The sequence below is a fragment of the Callithrix jacchus genome, chromosome 6 (assembly GCF_049354715.1).
Source record: "Callithrix jacchus isolate 240 chromosome 6, calJac240_pri, whole genome shotgun sequence".
NCBI lineage: Eukaryota > Metazoa > Chordata > Mammalia > Primates > Cebidae > Callithrix > Callithrix jacchus.
The window spans coordinates 8,189,458-8,208,653 of record NC_133507.1 but is presented as its reverse complement, the minus strand read 5'-3'; the positions used below and the strand labels follow the sequence as shown (position 1 = coordinate 8,208,653).

The window sequence follows — 19,196 nt, the reverse complement described above, 5'->3', positions numbered from 1 at the left end:
AGCACTTTGGGAGGTCGAGGCCGGTGGATCACGAGGTCAAGATATCAAGACCATCCTGGTCAACATGGTGAAACCCCATCTCTACTAAAAATACAAAAAATTAGCTGGGCATGGTGGCGCTTGCCTGTAATCCCAGCTACTCAGGAGGCTGAGGCAGGAGAATTGCCTGAAGCCAGGAGGCGGAGGTTGTGGTGAGCCGACATCGTGCCACTGCACTCCAGCCTGGGTAACAAGAGCGAAACTCCGTCTCAAAAAAACAAAAAAAAAAAAGAAAAGAAAAAAAAGTGAAAAATCTCCATAAACTAGGAGAAACATTGTAACACATATAACTCTCCTAAGGGATGAATCCAGAATATGTGTATAAGAAAAAGACAACAGAAAAATCATCATAAAAGACAAATGGAAATTTTACTAATAATCAGAAAAAGTCAAGCTAAAATCACCATGAGATATCTTTTTTTTTTTTTGTCATTTTTTTGCGATGGTGTCTCACTCTGTTGCCCAGGCTAGAGTGCAGTGGCTCCATCTCAGCTCACAGCAACCTCCACCTCCTGGGTTCAAGCAATTCTCCTGCCTCAGCACCTCCGCCCCCTGCCCCGCCTCTACCCCCAGTAGCTGGGATTGCAGGCATGCACCACCATGCCTGACTAATTTTTGTATTTTTAGTAGAGACAGGGTTTCACTGTGTTGGCCAGGGTGGTCTCAAACTCCTGACCTCAGGTGATCCACCCACCTCGGCCTTCCAAAGTGCTGGGATTACAGGCGTGAGCCACCGTGCCTGGCTGAGATATCATTTTATAGTCATCGGGTTGGCAACAAGTAGAGAGCCTCACACCATCAAGTGCTGGCAGACTATGGAACAATGTGAGGTGGGGTTCTGGTGGAAGTGTGTGGAGAATAGTTCGGAACTTTCCATCTAAGTTGGAGACATGCACATATGACCCAGCAATTATGCTCTTAAATCTAGAGCTAAGGGTCTTTTTAACTTGATAGAATTCTTACTTTAGTGAAAGAAAAAAGTATAATCATTAGCATTTTTTTTTTTTTGAGACAGAGTTTCTCTCTTGTTGCCCAGGCTGGAGTGCAGTGGCACGATCTCAGCTCACCACAACCTCCGCCTCCTGGGTTCAAGCGATTCTCCTGCCTCAGCCTCTGGAGTAGCTGTGACTACTGGAATGTGCCACCACACCTGGCTAATTTTTGTATTTGTAGTAGAGATGGAGGTTCACCATGTTGGTCAGGCTGGTCTTGAACACCTGACCTCACGTGATCCACCCACCTCAGTCTCCCAAAGTGCTGGGATTACAGACATCAGTCTCCATGCCAAGCCAGCATTTTTTAAAATTTGGAAATGTGAAAAAAATCACCCATAATCTGAGAACTCTATCTACCCCTAACAGGGTTCATCTATTCTCAGATGTATGCCTACAATAAATAAGCACTTCCTTTTGAAATATTTTAATCCAAAATTCCACTTTCTTCTGCCAATCTCCATTTCCACAGGAAGAGGTCTTTGGGCTTCTCTGAGTACTGAGTACTGCAGTATTTTTTCGTTTGTTTGAGACACAGTCTGGCATTGTTGCCAAGCAATCTCGGCTCACTCTGCCTCCAGGGTAGCTGCCTCCAGGGTAGCTCGGCTCACTCTGTCTCCAGGGTAGCTCACTCTGCCTCCAGGGTAGCTGCCTCCAGGGTAGCTCGGCTCACTCTGTCTCCAGGGTAGCTCACTCTGCCTCCAGGGTAGCTGCCTCCAGGGTAGCTCGGCTCACTCTGTCTCCAGGGTAGCTCACTCTGCCTCCAGGGTAGCATACAGGCAGGCGCCACCATGCCCAGCTAATTTTTTGTATTTTTAGTAGAGACGGGGTTTCACCATGTTGGCCAGCCTGGTCTCCAACTCCTGACCTCGTGATTTGCCTGCCTCGGTCTCCCAAAGTGCTGGGATTACAGGCATGAGCCACGGTGGCCAGCCAGTCCTGCAGTCTTAAGAGAAGTCTGGGTTCTATGGTGTCTGTCATTGCGGCAGGGCCTCCAGTCGGCACTCTAACTGCATGATTACCAATGAATGGGGATCTTGACCTTGAGTTTCCTTTTCAGCCTTTCCACCAGTGAGAACCTGGGTCTCATGAGGATCGATGTTTTTTTTTTTTTTTTCCCTTTGGGAACAGCATAGTCGAAAGTTGCAAGCTCAACTACTTACAGAAACCAGATAGGTAATCTTAGAGCATAAAGCCAAGCAAGTGTTTCAAAATAGGAGGTGATGACCCCGGTAGAGACCTGAGCAGGCAGGTCCCATCTAAGAAGAAAACTTCCACCTGGCTCCGAATGCCGATATGAAGAAATGATCTGTTTGCTCAAGAGGTGCCATATTTTTATATGAACTTTCTTAATTTTTAAAATACTGTGCAGGCCAAAGATGACTTCTGTGACCTAATACAGGTCTCAGGCCACAACTGGAAGAAAATAGGTTTTCTCTGTTCACAAAGCTCGATCCCTGTTCTCAAACACGACAGGCCTCTGCTTCCTGCCTCAGGGTTTTCAGTTCTTCCTCGCCTCCTAGGAAGCTGCAGCCATCACAGGATCACTGATGAATGTTTAGTAACCGAAACCAAGCATCCTTCTTTGTTGCATAATTTGTCTCACTGACATTCAGTTCTTCTCAACCAACATGTAGTGTATGGTATTTTTTACACTGACCATTTTTACATATTTTTCTGATTATCATCATGTTGTAATACAACACTAATCCTCCGAGTAGACCAATGGCTCAGGGCTAAAGCTTAAATGTAGTCCTAATTTAAAAACAAAACAAAACTGAAAATATCTAAGGTTAAATGGTGGACAGGATTCTAGTGCAAATGTAGGATGCAAATTTGCATGTGTCCAGACTAGATATCTGCTGGGGTAGTGAATTAAAATAGATAGTGAATCCAAAAAATAAGTAAATGAATAAATAATCTAATAGGAAGTACAACAATGAATTTCTGAAAATTTGGGAGTTTTTAGACTGGCAATCTATTTCTCCAATAATTCACAGTTAAAAAAAACTTGACCAATAATGGCACAATCTATCAATGTTTTCATGTCATTTTCAAGCAGATTACAGCAAGCTGCTGTCTGGTAAAGCAATGGAAGTTTCACACAACCAACCATGCCTCCATCACAAATTTGATTAATTCTTTCTCTGAAAGGGAAGAAGCAAAACTAAAGATCATCACTGTAGTCTTTAAAAACAGGTACAGGTCACTGCGTTTCCAAGAGACTTATAAAAATAGCCTCAAAGTTAATGCCAACTATTATACTCTGAAAGAAAACAAAACAAACCTGGGGAAATCCACTACCAAAGGAGTCCATCGCTAGATGTCATGTACTATTAATATCACATGTATGGAAGAATAGAACTTCTTTCTCTCTGGTTGATCTTTTTTCATAGCAACCAAAATCTTCTTTTTCTAGAGACAGGGTCTCACTCTTCACTCTTACCTCAAAATACTGAGCTCAAGGGACTCTCCAACCTCAGCCTCCCAAACTGCTGGAATTATAGATGTAAACCACCACGCCCAGCCAACCTTATTTTTCTGGATGCAATATCCTAGCTAATTTTTCTAAAGATTCTAATTAGAATTTTTTAAGTTCTCATCTCTTCTCTTCCAAATTATTTTTCTACTGCGCTCCACTGTTTCATTTATTCACTTTTGTCTTTCTTGAAAATAATTTTTTAAACTTCAGTAAAATGTATACAACATAGAAGGTACCATTTCAAGCACTTTTTTTTTTTTTTTCTGAAACGGAGTTTCACTTTTGTTACCCAGGCTGGAGTGCAATGGCACGATCTCGGCTCACCGCAACCTCCGCCTCCTGGGTTCAGGCAATTCTCCTGCCTCAGCCTCCTGAGTAGCTGGGATTACAGGCACGCGCCACCATGCCCAGCTAATTTTTTGTATTTTTAGTAGAGACGGGGTTTCACCATGTTGACCAGGATGGTCTCGATCTCTTGACCTCGTGATCCACCCGCCTCGGCCTCCCAAAGTGCTGGGATTACAGGCGTGAGCCGCTGCGCCCGGCCTCAACCACTTCTAAGTATCCAATTCAGCAGTGTTAAGTACATTTGCAACCATTCATGTCCAGAACATTTTCATCTTCCCAAACCGAAGCTCTGTTCCCATTAAAGAGTAACTCTCCCTTTCCCTCTCCTCAGCCCCTGGTAACCCCTGTTCTACTTTCTGTCTCTGAATCTGACTGTTCTAGGTCTCACATTTAAATGGAATAGCACATTATCAGTCCATTTGTGCTTGGCTGGGTTCCCATAGTGATATGTCTCCATCCCCTTGGTCTTTCTAATGCTGCTGACTTTACTCCAGTGTCCAGTGATTCTTGAGTCAGTTCGCCTTTATAAATGAAGAATCAGGACAGGCTAAAGGGAGCTGCAGTTTCTCCAAAAGCCTCCTTATCCGCAGGAGCCCTGAATGTGGCCTCTGCACCTGTGAGTAGGGGTATTATTTATTACCTAGGAGGTTTTAGCATGGCGGGTGTGGGACAGCGGGCAGCAGGAGGACTCCACACTGGGCAACCTCCAGAGGTTTCTGTTCTGGAGATGGTGTACTTCAGTGGCCTCGTTTCTTTTTGCCCACCATGGTGTGTGATGTCAGTGTTTTGGGAGACATCCTAACCCCTGCTTGGCTTTTTGCTCAAACCCCAGCCCTCATACCCAGGTCCTGTCTCTAAGCAGATTGCTTTTCTAGGGAGTTTGATGTTATTCTTACGCCAGGTTGGCATGCTGTGTATAAACAGGGAGGCAAGAGGGCACCAGCCCCACCAACCGCACCGCTAGAAATACAGACCTTTTGCTATTGATTGACTTTGACCTTGGGGATTTCCTTGGGGCTTTTCCTGTCCCGGTTGGGTTTTTGTGCATAGAAAGGAATTCTTAAATTACTCCTTTTAATCCACATTAAATTAGTATAATTACTTATGTACAACTGGTTTTCCTTAAATACTAAAGCTTGACCAACAGCTCTTATTTTACTTACGAAGTTTATAATTTGAATCAAAGTTCTTTTTCAGTTAATTCAAACTCTTCTTTCCTTTTTTTTTTGAGATGGAGTCTCACTAGGTGTCTAGGCAGGAGTGCTGGAGTGCAGTGGTGATCTCGCTTCACTGCAACTTCCTTCTCCCGGTTCAAGCGATTCTCCCATCTCAGTCTCCTGAGTAGCTGAGATTACAAACACACCACCATGCCCAGCTAATTTTTGTATTTTTAGTAAAGACAGGGTTTCACCAGGCTGGTCTTGAACTCCTCAAGTGATCGACCTCAAGTGATCCACCTGCCTCGGCCTCCCTAAGTGCTGGGATTAACATGTGTGATGTTTCATGTTAAATATCATTTGCAAATTTAACCAATCAAATTCCCTTGGCTGTTTCAAAATACAATTTTAATGCAACTCTCCCTCTCAAACATTTCAAATACACCAAAGGAGAGGTACAAATGTGAGAAATCTTCCTCTTATCAATCCACTAAATCAGCATTATACATTTTGTAGAGAAAAATCCTTTTAAGCCTTTTAAAAATCATTTAAAACATTAACAGAGTATGCACAGGACATCATAATGGTTATATTTAAACACAAATTACATAAGAGTACATTGGGTTTTTTTATACTTTCCAGAGATTATAAATTATTCATCCAGCTAAAGGGAAGAAAACAAGCACGTCAGACCAACTAACAAGGTCAAAAGCACAGGACAGTGATATGGTCTCCAAATGAAAGACACTGGAGACCCTGGGACACAGGACCCAGCATCTCTGAGTTGGGCATCTTCTTCAGAGCAAACTTTACCTGCCATGGCATCCGCAGTTGCCAAATCCGTGACTATCAATTACATCAAATAGTCCATTGAAATTAACCAATTTCAATTTCAATTTCACAATCCAGTGATTCTCCTGCCCCACCCAACCCCTGCAAAATGACCTGCCCTTAAATTAGTGAGTGCCTTTCTGGTATTGGTTTTAAATTTCATTTTCTCTAACTCTTGTGTAAATTCCTACACTAACGCTTAAATTATTCTAATGGAATTTTGAGCCGCTTAGCTGTAATTGCGTTGCCTTTCTTATCTTATTCAGAATAGGTGTCTATCCAGGGTGACTTATTTTAATATTATGCCATGTAAGTGACTTGTTCTATTTCTTTTCTTTTCTTTATTCATGAAGATTGTCTAGTTAATACATGTCAAAATCCCATATTAACAGTCCCTGCTTGAGACTTCTCAAAATTTCTAATTTAATTTTGTATGGCTAAAAGAGAATTGCAAAATATCCGAGCTTAGTTTCTGCTATTAATTTTCTGGCAGGCTTTCTGGGATTATTGGTCTATGCAAGCCGATTTCAGATTATTATCTCAGTTTCCTGCTGTTCATTTTAGCCTTTCAATATATTTTTAACTCAGAAATGTCTCCATTTAAAAAACTCTCATTTATAGCTCTATCAGCTAGCACAATGCCTGGCAAATAGTATATACTCAGCAATTATTAATTAATGGAATGGATGATTGAACCAATTAATTATTATCTTTAGTGATCACTTTGTACATCAGTAATCCAAATACTTTCTAAGAGAAATTTAACATATATGAAAAGGTAAGCTAAGAATGAACACACTGTTTCTATAACTGCCTCCCTTATGGTCTTTTTAAAATTTAATTCTTCCTATCAGACACACGTCAATCTGATAATTAGACTCACATACTGAGCTTCCAATTGCTGATGATTAATAGAGCAGAATTTTATAAAATCCTTCAACGGATATTTTGTTGTGCAAGGAGAAAAATGTTATAACCAAGGGGTTTTTAATTACCAAGTGATTTGTGTCACTAACTCATGCCTGACCCTGTCCCTTCCCACCTCTTGATTAGTCTGATGATGCCAGACATGGCTCTGGGTCAAAAGCAGAAAACACCAGATGGTGTCATACCACTGAGAGATAAAAGAAAAACAAACAAAGCTCATTTGAGGGGGTAGGAGGAGGGGTAGCATTGAGTACATCATAGTACACCGAAATCTTTGGATGTGAAGGCTGGAGTCTGGATAAATTCCAGTGATTTATCTATAGACTTTGAAGAGAAATAAAAAATCTTAAAGAAACGATTTACAGTTTTACCTTTGTTAAAAAAATGATCATACTTACCAACTAATGATTAAGATCCTATATGGCAAAGACCACAGGCTGCTTACCCAATGTCCTCTCTCCCTCTCTCCCTTAGAAACATAATTCAGATTTTGCTCAGGGGGAACGTGTGCCAAGCTAAAAAGCTTTACTTCCCATCCTCCCTTGCAGTTAAGGGCTGGTCAATTAAATTTACATAGAAGTCTTTGATTGGTGTTTCCTGCAACTCTCTTTAAAGAGAGTTTTTCACGCCAATGAGAGAAGAGATTGTTTGCCCCTTGTCTTTCCCTTTCTATTCTCCTAAAATGTAGACCTACTGACTGGAGCTCTGGCAGACATTCTGCGACCCCAAAGATGTAAGCAACATGCTGAGGAACGCAGAGTGGAAGGAAGTGCTTGGGTCCCTCATGACTTGGCAAAGCTACCTTATCCATCCTGGATTGGCAAGACTAATAATTTGTTTTTTACATCAGAGGGAAAAAAAAGGCTTTCATTTATTTAAGCCACTATACTAGGTTCTCAGTCGCTAGCACCAACATAATTTCTAGCTGATACAGCCTAGACTTTTAAAGGTTGGTTCGCTCATAAGACAAACATTTATTAAGTACCAAATGTGTGCAAGAAACTGGGAAAGGCATTATGGAGAACTAAAAAATGGATCAGACAAGGATTTGTGTTCCAAGTACTCACTGCCTACTGAAGGAGATGAGACGTGTACACCTACAATGGTAACACAAGATACAAAGTAGAAAGAATCACAGAACAGCTGACAGTAGGCTCTCAACCTAGGAGATTTCCTGAAGAAAGTGAGCTGTGCAGATTGTGAACTGAGCAAACTTGAAAAAGGAATGCCATCACAGTGGATATCAAAGAAGAGGAAAGGGGTACATTTTCTTTAGCGGAAGAGATACATATGATTGATAAGTCCTCCTGTCTGTTTCCTACACAATTCATCTGCATTTAAGAGCCACCAGAGACCAAAAGTGAAAGATACCACTAGGAGCTTTGCCAACTCTTGTCAGTGCTTGAACCAAGCACTCTGTGGAAGAAATTCCTCATCTCACGTCAATGGAAGGAAACAAAGTGATGTAAGAGCTGTTACCTCCACCAAGTGGGAGCTGAACAGTTTAGCCCAGGCACTGACAAGTGTCGGAATTAACTGTCCTGCTTCTCACTCAAATTCACCCTCGCAGGACGTAATTAAGTATGTATTCCAGCATTCCCCAGAGTCTCTGAGTGGCTCTACTCCATTAAATTCCCATTTTTATAGTATGAAGACTGTTTCCTGTTATTATACACAAAAATAATCTCCCAGCCTTTTGAGGTCTGAGATAGCCTCCTTCCTTTCTCCTTTACCAGCTTCTCACTGCAGCAAGTGTTATCAAACTTCCCCGATCTTTTTCTCACCAGGTGCCTGTGTCTATGGCTAGGGGAATATGACCAACCTGAAAAGGCTCTTAACAGGTATCAGAACATCTGAGCTGTAGATGGGACTTCACTGTTATCTGTGACTTGGTTTACATCTTCAGGCTATGATTTTCATATCTTTCACCAAAGGGAGTGTCACTAGTAAATTTATAAGGCTGCTCTCACCTCTAAATATGTCACTAAATCTACAATTGGTTGTAAATTATCGCTCACCTGACATTACGACTCTAGTCAGCTCCAATTTCCTGTAAAGTCTCATTTGAGTCCAGTGCCTTATGATCTATTATAAGAGAAGATATATTTAATTTCAATGACCACATATTTCATTTCTGGAAGTTTGGTCTGGTTCTTTTTCAAATAATTTTTTTCTTGATACTAAGACGTTCTTGTGTTATTTGACTCCTTGTTTTATAATCTTGATCTTTTACTAATATTTATTTATTATATTTTCTGAAGTTCTGAGAGTCTAATCTTGCTGACTATTGTGTCTGTTGACTCTTGGTCAGGATGAATTGTTTCCTCATGTTATTGTAATTTAGGTTTATGAGTTTCCATCTGTTGGTCATTCCATGTGGTCTGGGTTCACGTATATTTCTCTAAAGACGTTTTGGGTTCTTTCCACCAGGTGCCCAGCAATAGCATTGTCCTAGGATCACTAATTCTTTTAATATACCTACCTAGGGATTACTGACTTACATGGGTAATGTAATTTAGAATACCAGACCAACACTGGGAACATTTCCCCTCATTTTATTCTTTTCTTTCTTCTATTTTATTTTATTTTTTTGAGATGGAGTCTCGCTCTGGAGTGCAGAGGTGCAATCTTGACTCACTGCAACCTCTGCCTCCCGGGTTCAAACAATTCTTCTGCCTCAGCCTCCCAAGTAGCTGGGATTACAGTCACACACCACCATGCCCAGCTGACTTTTTTGTACTTTTATTAGAGATGGGATTTCACCATGTTTGCCAGGCTGGTCTGGAACTCCTGACCTCAGGTGATCTGCCTGCCTCAGCCTCCCAAAGTGCTGGGATTATATCCCTGATTTTATTCTAACTGGAGTGCAAACCAAAACATGAAAGCTTTCTTTTATCTTCCTGTATCTGTAATTCTTTTTATAGTCTAACATGTCTCCATAGTATAGCTTTATCCAGGGTCTCAGTTCACCTTCCCATTTCCTTTAGGACAGCAGGTCCTAGCCTGGACAGCAGGTGACCATTAAGTTCCAAGCTGCCTTGCTACTGAGACCAGTACATCATCGTTGCCCCTAAGGCAACTGCAGCGTCAGCTCAGCATATCTCTGCTTGTTGATTATCTTTTTGTTGTCCACCCTGGGAATTCGCCATAATTTCTTGCCAGCTGGGCAATGCATTTTTAAAATATTTGTCATATTTCATTGTTCCAAGGTCTATTCTAGCAGGTTGCAGTCCAAAGATATTTGTTTAAAAAATGAATTGCAGGCCAGGCACAGTGGCTCATGCCTGTAATCTCAGCACTTTAGGAGGCTGAGGCAGGTGGATCCCTTGAGCCTAGGAGTTTGAGACCAGTCTGGGCAACATGACAAAAAACCCATCTCTACAAAAAAATACAAAAATTGGCCAGGTATGGTGGTACACCCCTGTAGTCCCAGCTACTCAGGAGGCTGAGGTGGGAGCATCGTTTGAACCCAGGAGGTCAAAGATGCAGTGAGCCATGTTTGTGTCACTGTACTCCAGCCAGGGTGGCAGAGCAAGACCTTGTCTCAAAAAAGAAGGAAGGAAGGGAGGGAGGGAGGGAGGGAGGGAGGGAGGGAGGGAGGGAGGGAGGGAGGGAGGGAGGAAGGAAGGAAGGAAGGAAGGAAGGAAGGAAGGAAGGAAGGAAGGAAGGAAGGAATTATAATGGAATTATAATCCTGCTCTCTCCGTCTTCATTTACGTGATTCCCCATTTTCTGTTTTGTTCTTTCTCCCCACAAGTTTCATAACGGCAGGAACTGTGTCTTCGTGTCGTGGTTATTAATTTACAAAATTGCAAATACTTTAATAGAATGTGCAGAACATATATGCAAAAGTTAAAGAGGAATTGTAATTCAAATACCTATGTAACCACATCCAGATGACAAAGAGAGCACCCCAAAAGTAAAAGGTAGCCATTATTCCAACTTTTAAAATATTTATTTCCTTGCTTTTCTTTATAGTTTTACCATCTGTCTCTCTCTCTCTCTCTCTGTGTGTGTGTGTGTGTGTGTGTGTGTGTATACCCAAACAATGTGGTTTACTTTCACATCAAGTTGAAGTTTAAATGGAATCAATGGGATTATTTAGTAAATACCAACTTGTAACTTGCATCTTTCACTGAACATTGGTTCTGTGACATTCATCCATTTTGTTCTGTCTAGCTGTAGTTCACTGATTTTCATTTCCCTGCAGGACTGTAACACAATTTCATTATCTGTTCTCTCTTTATGAATGTTTGAGTTATTTTCAGAATCTGGCTTTTATGCAAATTGCTGCCGTAAATGTTTTGGTTCCTGTAAATGAATGCACGTGTGCAAAAAGCTCCTCTAGAAAAGATAATTAGAAGTGGAATTGCTGTGGAATTGTATGACACGTCCTCAATACTTAGCAGGGTGGATCCAATCAGAAGAAAGAAACCACACAATTATTTTAAACACAACGGGTTTAGTTTAATATAAAGTCCTCCTGCAAAGGGGGAGTTTAATATAAAGAATTATTAAGTTGGCATAAAGGAGTAACCATAAAAAATACGAAAACTTGCATAGTGCCCTAGGGCCAAGAAAGAGTTACCCAAGGAAGAATAAACTTGCAAGGGGCTCCCTCTCCAAAACTGTCCGAAATTTGTTGGTTTGCAGTGGTGGAAAAAAACAGGAAACAACCCTCCAAAGTGCAGGCTGGTGGCCTGTGTGTGAGTGTACAGCAGGCCTGAGGGCACCTGAAACACAGTGACCCTGTTGAGCTGACACGGGGGTTGTGAGGTCGCTGAGGGACTTTGCACCCTGCGCATGTGGAAGGGCCGGTTCCCACCTGCACTGTTGACCCACTGAGCCTCCTCCAGAAACTGCAGAAGCGCCCCTCCCTCCTGCAGCTCCTGCCTAGCGCCCTCTACTGAGAAAGCTCAACATTGTGCTCACTTTAGGAGAAATGATTAAAGAAATTTCATCATCTCAAACTTGTATTGAAGAGTGAATTTGCGCCGAAAAGCAATACATTGACAACTGTGCCATAATGTCATACTGTTTTCTAAAGTTGTCGTACCAATTTGTGTTCACATTAGCAATGCATTTGAGTTCCCAAACTTATTTTAGATTTCATAATTTTAGCCAACCTGATGGGGTTAAGGGTACCTCGCTGTTGTTTCAAGGTGCATTTCCGTGAATGCAAATGAAGATAACACCTTTCACATGTTTATCAGACATCTGGAATGTCTCTTTATTGAGTGGCCTATCCAAATCCTATGTGCATGTTTCTACTGAGCCGTCTGCCTTATTCTCACTGATTAGTAGGCATCTTTAAAACTATATTAACAAATATATATATATATATATATATATATATATTCTTGAGATGAATCCTTCATCAGTTATATTTATTGCAAATATATTCTCCCAGTCTTGTGTCTTTTGATGATGAGAAGCTCTAAGTTTTAATGTTGTCTTATTTATTAATCTTTTACTTTATGGCTAGATGGTTTACTGTAATATTCAAGAGATATTTCCATATTCCCAAGTCTTAAAGATAGCTGCTGTCTTATCTTCTAAACCCATTATAGGTTTTTTTTACATATAATTTACCTATAAATGATTTTTGAGTGTAATGTAAGGTATAGGACCATTTTTTATTTTATTATTTTATAAGAAACTCCAATTGTTTCAGCATCCTTTCATGAAAAAAGCCATTCTTTCATCATTTATTGGCAATGCCAACTCCGTTGTATATCAAGTGTCCGTATGTGTCCAGGTGTGTTTTGGGGCTCTCTCTCTGTATCACTTGTCTGTTTGACTATTCCTGAGCCAACCCTATACCTTCTTAATCCTTCTAATGATGTATTAAGAAATCAGCATTGTACAGGGCAAGTATTTTCACCCTGCTTTTCTTCTTTAAGAATGTCTCAGCTGTCTGGGCATGGTGGCTCATGCCTGTAATCCCAGCACTTTGGGAGGCCAAGGTGGGAGGATCACCTGAGGTCAGGAATTCGACACCAGGCTGGAAAACATGGTGAAACTCTATCTCTACTAAAAATACAAAAGTTAGCTAGGGGTGGTGGTGTGCACCTGTAGTCCCAACTACTCGGGAGACTGACGCAGGAGAATTGCTTGAACCCAGGAGGTGGATGTTGCAGTGAGCTGAGATCATGCCACTGCACTCCAGCCTGGGCAACAGAGCAAGGCTCTATCTCAGAAAAAAAAAAGTCTCAGCTATTAGTCCACATTAATGTCAGAATCAGTTTTCCAAGCTCAATAACGTAAACAATTATGTATCTGTTGTGTTTGCACTAAATCTATGGATTGATTTGGGAAATTTTGATAAGGTTATGATATTGAATCTTCCAATCCAGAAACATTACCGTCATCTCCCCTTATCCGCTGTTCTGCTTTCCACAGTTTCTGTCACTTTTGTTCAGCCACAGTCCCAAAATATTAAATGGAAAATTCCAGAGATAAACAATGCATAGGTTTTAAATCTGCACTGTTCTGAGTGGGGGGATGAAATCTCATACTGTCCTGCTCTGTATTGCCCAGAATATGAGTCATCCCTTTGTCCTGAGGATCCATGCTGTACCCGCCCCCCACCCATCAGTCATTTAGCGGCCATCTCAGTTATCAAGGCCAACTGTTGCAGTAGTGTAGTGCCTGTGTTCAAAGAACCTTTGTTTTATTTAATAATGGCCCTGAAGCGCAAGGGTAATAATGCTGACATATTGCCGTAATTGTTTTATTTTAGTATTTGTTGTTTTTAATCTCTTGCTGTGCCTAAATTATAAATTAAACTTTGTTACAGGTTTGTGTGTATAGGAGAAAACAATATATAGAGGGTTCAGTGCTATTCGCAGTTTCAGGCATCCACTGGGGATCTTGGAACGTACCCACTGTGGGTGAGGGGGACTATTATATGTTTCTCCCTTACGTTTTCTTCTGTCTTTCTCAATAAAGGTTTATTGTTTCCTCCATAACATTTTTGTTAGATTTTCTTCCTATGTACGTTACATGCTTTGATGCTATCGTAAATTTGTCTTTTCATCCCATTTTCCAATGCTTGGATGCTGGTGGAATGAAATGTAATTCTAATTTTTTCATATCCAGAAAAATTGCTCGTCTCTCATTAATTCTAATAATAACATATGCAGTTTTAATTAAAAATGTCAATTACATAAGCATATCAGTCACTAATCATGATGGTTTTGTTTCTTCCTTTCTAGTTCTTACACAATTCATTTCTTTCTCTTTTCTTACCTGATTGGCTGGGACCACCATCACAATGTCAAATCGAGGCGATGAGAGCAGGAAGCTTGTCTTGTCCTGATCTCCACCTAACGTCACCAAAGAATAATATGTGTATGATTTTGGAAGATAACTATCAAGAAAGTTCCTTTTTATTCCCATTCTGGTAAGACGGTTTAAATCATGAATGTATGCTGAATTTTATCAAATGCTTTTTTCCATTTCTATTGAGAAGATGTTATGATATTCTTCTCTAATGTGGTAATGTGGTAACATGGTGGATTATTTTAGTTGATTTTTTTTTTTTTGAGACAAGTTCTCACTCTGTTGCCCAAGCCGGAGTGCAGTGGCACAATCACAGCTGACTGCAGCCTCGAACTCCTGGGCTCTAGTAATCCTCTCACCTCAGTCTCCTGAGTAGCTAGGAGTATAGGCACACACCATCGCATCCAGCTTTTAAAATTATTATTATTATTGTAGAGAGGAAGTCTCGCTATGTTGCCCAAGTTAGTCTCAAACTCCTGGCTTCAAGTGGTCCTCCCACCTCAGCCTCCCAAAGCATTGGGATTACAGGTGTAAGCCACCAGGCCCAGCCTATCTTAGTAATTTCTAATGTAAAACCAACTTTGGACTCCTGGGATATTGCCAACTTGGTCATAATGTATTTTGCCTTTAGAAACTGCTAAATTCAGTTTGCAGATATTTGGATTACAAGTTTTGTGTCTGTGTTCATGAATGAGATTGCCTGTAATCTTCTTTTCAGGTACTGTCTTTGCCACATTTTAGTAATAAGGTTATGCTAGTCTTAAGACTTGGGAAGTAGTTCTTTTTCTATTTTGTGAAAGAGTTTGGCTAAGATTGAAATTATTTTTTCCATGAAGGTTTGGTAGAACTGGTTGGTAAATCTAGGCCTGGAATTCTTTTAGGAGGAACATTTTGGACTATGGATTTAGTTACTCTTAATTATTATAAATAGGCAGGATGAACATATGGCTTTTCCTCCAAACTGGAGCACTTTTGAGAATTAAAGGGGTTATGAAAATAATTAATGGACATTAATCTATAATGGATATAAACTAGGATTGTCCCAGGCAAAATGGGATGTATGGGCACCATAATTGAAAGATTTCCTATTTCTTATTATAGATTTTCTATTTCTTCCTGAATAAACTTTGGTAGGTTATGTATTTCTTAAAATATTATCTTGTTTTGTCTACATTTTTCAAGTTCCTGTTAATCTTGTACTATCTTTTAAATATCTACAATATACCTAAGTGTGTCTCCTTTTCGTTTCTAAATATTGATTATTTGTGCCTTCTCAATTTTTTTAAATCATTCCTGACAGATATTTTAATTTTGTTAAAATCAATGAAGCAGCTTTTTGCTTTGTCAAATCTATTATATATTTGCTTTCTATTTCAAAGACTTCTTTTATCTTCATTGTTTTTTTCTTGCTCAAGCATATCCAACTTCTTGAGATGAATGTTTACTTAATTAATTTCCAGATTCTCTGAATATACTTATATTGAAATTATGTCATAACTTTTATATGTGATACTTTGTTATGATTCTGTTCAAAACATGTTCTAATATTTTTATGATTTTGTTTTGAAGCATGATTATCTTTTAATCTCTAACTTATTAATTTTCCTCATTCAAATTTTTGCTGATTTCTAGCATAATTGTCTTATAATCTAAGAACACACAATGTATGATTTTAAACCTTTGAAATGTATTGAGACTTGCTTTTATTTGTTCATTTGTATATAATAAATGTTCTGTATATTTGAAATATATAATATTCTGCAGTAGTTAGGTGGAGATCTCACTATGTTAATAGTATTATCTTATTCAAACCTTTTATGTCTTCACTGATTTTTAATTATAATTTTATTTTCTTTAAAACTGTATTTTTCTTAATATAGCTACACTAGTTTTCTTTGGCTTAGACTTTTTTGGTATATCTTATATAACCCTTTAACTTTTAACTTTTCTGTATCCTTATATTTCTAAAACATGTTTCTTTTTTTTTTTTAGACGGAGTCTTGCTCTGTTACCAGGCTGGAGCACAGTGGCGCAGCCTTGCCTGGCTTCAACCTCCGACACTCAGGTTCAAGCGATTCTTCCGCCTCAGCCTCCCAAGTAGCTGGGACTACAGGTGTGTGCCAAACGCCCAGCTAATTTTTGTATTTTTGATAGAGATCGGGTTTCACCATGTTGACCAGGGTGGTCTCGATCTCTTGACCTTGTGATCCACCCGCCTTGGCCTCCCAAAGTGCTGGGATTACAGGGGTGAGCCACCGGGCTTTAAAACATGTTTCTTATAAATAACATGGAGATAGAATTTGTCTTTATCAAGTCTGAAAATCTTTTAACTGGAGCATTTAATTTATTTACATGAAATGTAATTAACACTACATTGTTAAGGCTATGACATTGCACTATTCCTAAAGGCACAACTCACATTTTATATGTATTTGAGTTTAAATATGCAAACATATTTTGTGCTTTCTATTTGATACACCCATTCCATGGTTTTTTTCCTTTTTTATCTTATTTTGGATATACTGAGTATCTTAATCATTCCAATGTTTTCTCTTTTAAATAGTTTAAAAGCAACGCATTCTGTTCATTTATTTTAGTAGTTGCCTTAGAAATTGTAATATGCTCGCTTAATAAAGTCTATAAAGTTAACAGATTCCTTAACTTTCTCCTCATGATAAAAGAACACTGAGGCAAGCATGGCAGATCATGCCTGTAATCCCAGCACTTTGAGAGGCTGAGGCGGGTGGATCATCCTGAGGTCAGGAGTTCAAGACCAGCCTGGCCAACATGGTGAACCCCCATCCCTACGAAAAATACAAAATATTAGCTGGGTGTGGTGGTGGCTGCCTGTAATCCCAGCTACTTGGGAGGCTGAGGCAGGAGAATCACTTGAACCCAGGAGACAGAGGTTGCAGTGAGCCAAGATCATGCCATTGCACTCCAGCCTGGGCAACAAGAGCAAAAATCTATTTAAAAAAGAAAGAAAGAACACTTTAGGCCAGGCGCGGTGGCTCAAGCCTGTAATCCCAGCACTTTGGGAGGCCGAGGTGGGAGGATCACGAGGTCAAGAGATCGAGACCATCCTGGTCAACATGATGAAACCCCGTCTCTACTAAAAATACAAAAAATTAGCTGGGCATGGTGGCACGTGCCTGTAATCCCAGCTACTCGGGAGGCTGAGGCAGGAGAATTGCCTGAACCCGGGAGATGGAGGTTGCGGTGAGCCGAGATCGTGCCATTGCACTCCAGCCTGGGTAACAAGAGCGAAACTCCATCTCAAAAAAAAAAAGAAAAAAAAAAGAACACTTTAATTCTTTTTACTTAATTCCCAACTTACAGATTATTATTCTATGTATTGTAATTATTCTTTTTAACCCATTAAGACATTGTTATTATTATTTTATTAATCAGTATTTGCTTAGATATATCAATATATTATCAATATATTTACCACTTTCTTTCCTCTTCATTCCTTGTTTTTCAGATCTACACGGGGGGGTCAGACATTATTCTGAATGTTTCTGTGAAGGCAAATTTTAGATGTAATTAACATTTAATTGGTAAATTTTGAGTAAACCAGATTACCATCCATAATGGGAGTGAGCCTTATCCAATCAGTTGAAGACCTTAATAGCATAAAAACCAACCTTTCCTGAGCAAAAAGAATTTCTGACCCTGACTGACTGTCTTTGGACTCAAACTACAACTCTTCTCTGGGTCTCCAGCCTGACAGCTACCCTGCATGTTTTGTATTTAGCAAGTCTCCATAATCACATGTGACAATTCCTTAAAATAAACAGCTCTCTCTCTCTTTTTCTTTCTCTCCGTCACTCTGTCTCTGTTCTCTCTCTCTCTCTCTCTCTCTCTCTCTCTCTCGCTTTCTGAACTGGGCACAAGCATGGAGCGCACATCTGTACAGAGAGGAGAGGCAGGATGGGGGGCTTCCGAGGGGGTTAAGTCTAAGAAAAAATGAAATGGATAGACTAGTTTGAGTGTGTGGAAAACTGTATTGCAGGCATTTGACATTACTGTTGTGAATGTGGGAACATTTAGTCATGGGTTTCAGGAAAACAACAAGTTGAAAACAAGGCAATTATTAACTCCAGGTAAAATAAGAAATTGTATAAGGCAGGAAAATATAATCAAAGCACAATACTAAACAATGTTTAAATAGACACAACAATGAAATGGATTTAACAAAAGATTGTGATGGTCCACATGGGGAGTTATGTAAATCTTTGCCTGAGGTTGCTAGCATTCTAGATCTGGGTGACAGAAAGGAGTTTAGCATCTCATCACTCCACATACAACTTTCCTGTAATCTTCTCCTTTTCAGTCTCGTAGCCCACCCTATTGTACCTAATGCCACTCTCTAGTTTTTCTCCTGAGAATATAATTCCATTTTCACTGAAGTGAGAGAGGATACTGTTGGAAATAAGAGCTTAGAGTCACAAAGAAAATGAGCACTCAAAGGATTTCTCAGCAACATAAATTTGCTTCTGCAGAAGGGTGCTGCTTGTTCTTCGGGTCACTGTGACAGCATACTGAACAAAAGTGGGGAAGGGGTTTTTAATCCATAATGCAGTCAGTCCCTGCTGCTGTGTCCAGTCCCTATTGGCTGGGGTCAGACAGCACAATCTAAGCTGATCCTGATTGGCTACTTCAAATGGAGCTGGGGTGGGGGCTACAGCAGCAGTAAGAGCAGTAAGCCCAATACCTGGGATTCCTCAGGAATTGTTTCTATTAACTGCTCTTTCCTGGATATAGGCCATAATTTTGCTTTTTGCATGTGGTGAATTTTTTTGTTGAAATTTGGACATTTTGAACAATGTAATGTGGCAACTCTAGAAATCGTATCCCCTCCTCTCCACTGAGCTTTGTTATTGGTTTAGCGACTTTGCTGGACTAATCTAGAAAGTCTGTATCCTTTGTTGTGTGCAGCCATTAAAGTCTCTACTTGGATAGTTTAGTGCTCAGCTAATGATTGAACAGATATTTTCTTAAATGCTTTGAACTGATATATCCCCTAGCCTTTGCTGAGAGGCTGTGTGTATGCTGGTAGGTAGTTTACAATTCTTCCTTAGCCTTTATTTTCTGCTTGCATTGAAACTCAAGGTCAGATAGAAGTGAGAGATT

At 40.0% G+C, this 19,196-nt stretch overlaps 1 long non-coding RNA gene across 1 annotated transcript in view; it reads right to left on the bottom strand.

Moving 5' to 3' along the window:
- The window catches only part of LOC108592114 (uncharacterized), a 36,366-nt gene that overhangs the window by 13,557 nt on the left and 3,613 nt on the right, over positions 1 to 19,196 (bottom strand). Inside the window, exons 2-3 of the long non-coding RNA XR_001912078.4 lie at positions 17,512 to 17,581; positions 14,028 to 14,104 (exon numbers count right to left, since the gene is read on the bottom strand). This is a non-coding gene — a long non-coding RNA (uncharacterized LOC108592114). The remainder of the gene's footprint in view (positions 1 to 14,027; positions 14,105 to 17,511; positions 17,582 to 19,196) is intronic.